The 3,130-nt window shown below is 30.7% G+C and overlaps 1 long non-coding RNA gene across 1 annotated transcript; it reads right to left on the bottom strand.

Moving 5' to 3' along the window:
- Positions 1–697: 697 nt before the first annotated feature.
- LOC106795410 (uncharacterized) lies at positions 698–2,583 on the bottom strand. The gene is made up of 2 exons (XR_001383863.2): positions 2,319–2,583; positions 698–1,490 (listed from the first exon to the last, which is right to left on the bottom strand). It is a non-coding gene; the product is annotated as an uncharacterized lncRNA (long non-coding RNA).
- Positions 2,584–3,130: the final 547 nt, after the last annotated feature.

Below are 3,130 nucleotides of genomic sequence, written 5' to 3' on the forward strand. Positions count from 1 at the left end.
AAATGATTTATTTTGGAATCCTCCAATTTATATTTAATTTTGCACTACACTTGCTCAGAATTGTGCAAAAAATCTGAGGGGACAATACGATGTAAGCAATTTTTTTTTTTTTTTTTTAATTTGAAAAGCTAAAGGCAATCAATAAGGTCATTTTTTTATTACTTTTCTTCTGTTTTGTAATTCAAGAAACACCAACAATATGAAGTAACCTTGAAAAGAAGAATAAAGATAAGCTTATAAAAGATCGTTTTATTTTTCAGATATAACTGGACAAGGCCAAGCTTCTATTGATAAAAGGTGGTCTAGACTATTTGAACTAAAGAAAGAAAATTTATGATTTATAGTATAAAGTAAGAAGTTTTATGTATAGAATAATCGTCAGTTTGCAAATAGATTGTATGTATAATGTATTGATGAATAATATCCTAATTTCTGAGAGCTATACCATTACTAATGAATGCTTGGATAATCTGTTTTACTTATTTTTGCGTATGTGTACTTTTGCAGACACTGAATGATATATTTTACGGAACAAATCAGCTTTTTAGACCTTGAAGTACAACCGAGATTCTTATAGATTTACCCATGAATTTTTTAAGTCTAATCCAAAGTCGATTTAGAATGCACAGGCTTTAACTTTTTTTTTTTTTTTAATATACAATAAGCACCATGGATTTATTTGAACAAGTGAGGCACATAGCTGAAACTAATATCACTGCATTCCATTTTCCAAAATCAAAATGACACTCCAGATTTCTGCCCCAGGAATTTTCCCAATGACAGGCAGTTGTAACTATCTTCATACAAAAAATGTTAGAAATACCAGTCATCATTATTCATGCCAAAAATCAGTGATAATTTAATTTCAATTGGCATCCATATTGATTAGCAGACGAGCTTTTAACGAACAAGATCCACAAGGAAGAATCACTGATCCAGGTAAGGTATCAGCATAGAGTACAGATATCCCACTTCCCACCCTCAATAAGGAATATGCCATTTTCTTCAATTCCAAGAGTCTACAGAGAAGTAATCGCCACATCTGCATTGATAAAACAGTTCCAATGCTTCTCCATCATCTTCAATCATCATATCCTGTAAGCTCAAATCTTCGGCAACGTCAGCAGCCAAGACATCCTTCCTTAAGCTCAAATCTTCAGCAATGTAAGCAGCCAAGACATCCTTCCTTGAACTTCGCAGCTCATTATCATAAAATGAGCGGGAGCTTGAATTACACAGAATCTCCCACGCCTTCTGTACTTTGAGAAATCTCTCTGGTTGTTTGATTACTGCTGGATGTCTTGGACGTCTTCAATAGCCTATCAGGATGTAAGCTGAGTACAACACTTCGGTAACCAGCACGAATTTCTTCATAATTTGCATGTTCCTTGACATGGAGAACCTCATAATGAGTTTCTTGAATATCATTCTTGTCCAAAAGCATTTTTTGGATGTTGCTTGAGCTCAAATCACTAAGAGTGAAAGATTATCTGCTTCCAACAGATAAACATCAGAAACAAGCAAATGGTCATACTAAATCTAATTACAATACTTAAACCATATATCACAATTTTTTTTTTGTTTGGACTTGAAATCAATAGAGAATCCAATTGAATCCCACTGTCAGGAGTACATTTAAAATCAAAGCTATTTTGAACTTCCCAAAACAGTAAAATTTTCTTTGGATAAATTTCTTATCAAGTACTAATAGGAGAAGAAAATAGGATAAAATGAATTAAACTACTCTCATATGTTAAAGTTTGATTCATTTTGCTTCTAATATCTTCTTCTATAAGTATTTATCCAGACAAAGCGTTTTTGATTGAGATTTAGTAATTAAAAAACAGAAAACAACTAAGCAGTAATAAAACTTTAAAGCAGTCTTAATCAAAATGAACATCTCTAGCATTTTGAAAGCTTCCAAATAATCCAAAAACAATGATTGGAGCTCGAGGTATATCCTAATAACTCAACACAAAGTCCAGAGGCAAAAAATCAATCGAACCATCAAATAAAATATACAATATTAAGTCTAGAAGCACAAAATAAATAAAAAGTTCCAAGAACACAGAAAAAATCCACCCTCGCGTTTAGTTTAATTGAAGACGAAATTAACGCATTTTGCCACAAATACAATATCCCTATGTTTGTGATTCACAATTGAAGGCGAAACAAACAAAAAGGGAGTATTACTATTCCCACTTATCAAAAGCTACGTTCGTGGAGTGGTAACAGTAACACAACGGAGGCGCGGTTGCGGCACTTTGAACAACACCACTTGAGAAAAGAAAATAGATAAATGAAATGCGAGTACGTACTTGGAATCGAAGTTCGGCTAGATCTGTGATTTATGGCTTCCCTTCTCCACTTTATGGCTAGATCTGTGACTTATGGCTTCCCTTCTGCACTTTGAACAACACCTCTTTTTGTGTCAGGTTGAAATTAATATCATTTTTTTCACTCTTTTTCCTTCGTTTTATTTTTATTTAATAACATTAGAGTACCACATCTTGATGGGTTTTTTTAAGAGACACATGTTGATGTTGAATGATGAGAATTTTCTAAAACTGATTCTTTATTAATATTAAACTTTAAGTAAAATAATTTATATTATTTCTTAACAGAAATTATTTTTTTTTTGTTAAAAATAACTTTGAAGTGAAAATTAATATATATTTTTTATTCAACATAGAGCTCACATAATTTTATTTTGAGCCTACTCTCTTTATTTCTTTTTAATAATCGATTTTGTAATTTATTTATTTATTTTTAATTTTCAAAGTTTAAAATACATTTTTGTTGATTATATCCTCGTTTATCACCTAATTTTTAATTAGTCCACACTTTTACAAAGATAAAGATAGTAATTGATGTCAACCCACAATCTTAATATTTTACCTTTTACTTGTAAATGAGCAATTTGATTCCTAAAAATGAGGTGAGATCTATTTAATCCTGAAAGTAAAATAACAAAAATATCTTTGAAAGGATAATTATCACTCATTTTAGTCCAAAATTAAAAAAAAAATCGTGTAAGTTAAGAGGCAAGTTAATGTATATTTTTTAAGATTAAAATTACAACAAATTAAATTTTAGGATTCAAGTTGAGAACATAGAAACTTCTCAAGCC

Source organism: Glycine max, chromosome 12 (assembly GCF_000004515.6).
Source record: "Glycine max cultivar Williams 82 chromosome 12, Glycine_max_v4.0, whole genome shotgun sequence".
Taxonomy (NCBI): Eukaryota; Viridiplantae; Streptophyta; class Magnoliopsida; order Fabales; family Fabaceae; genus Glycine; species Glycine max.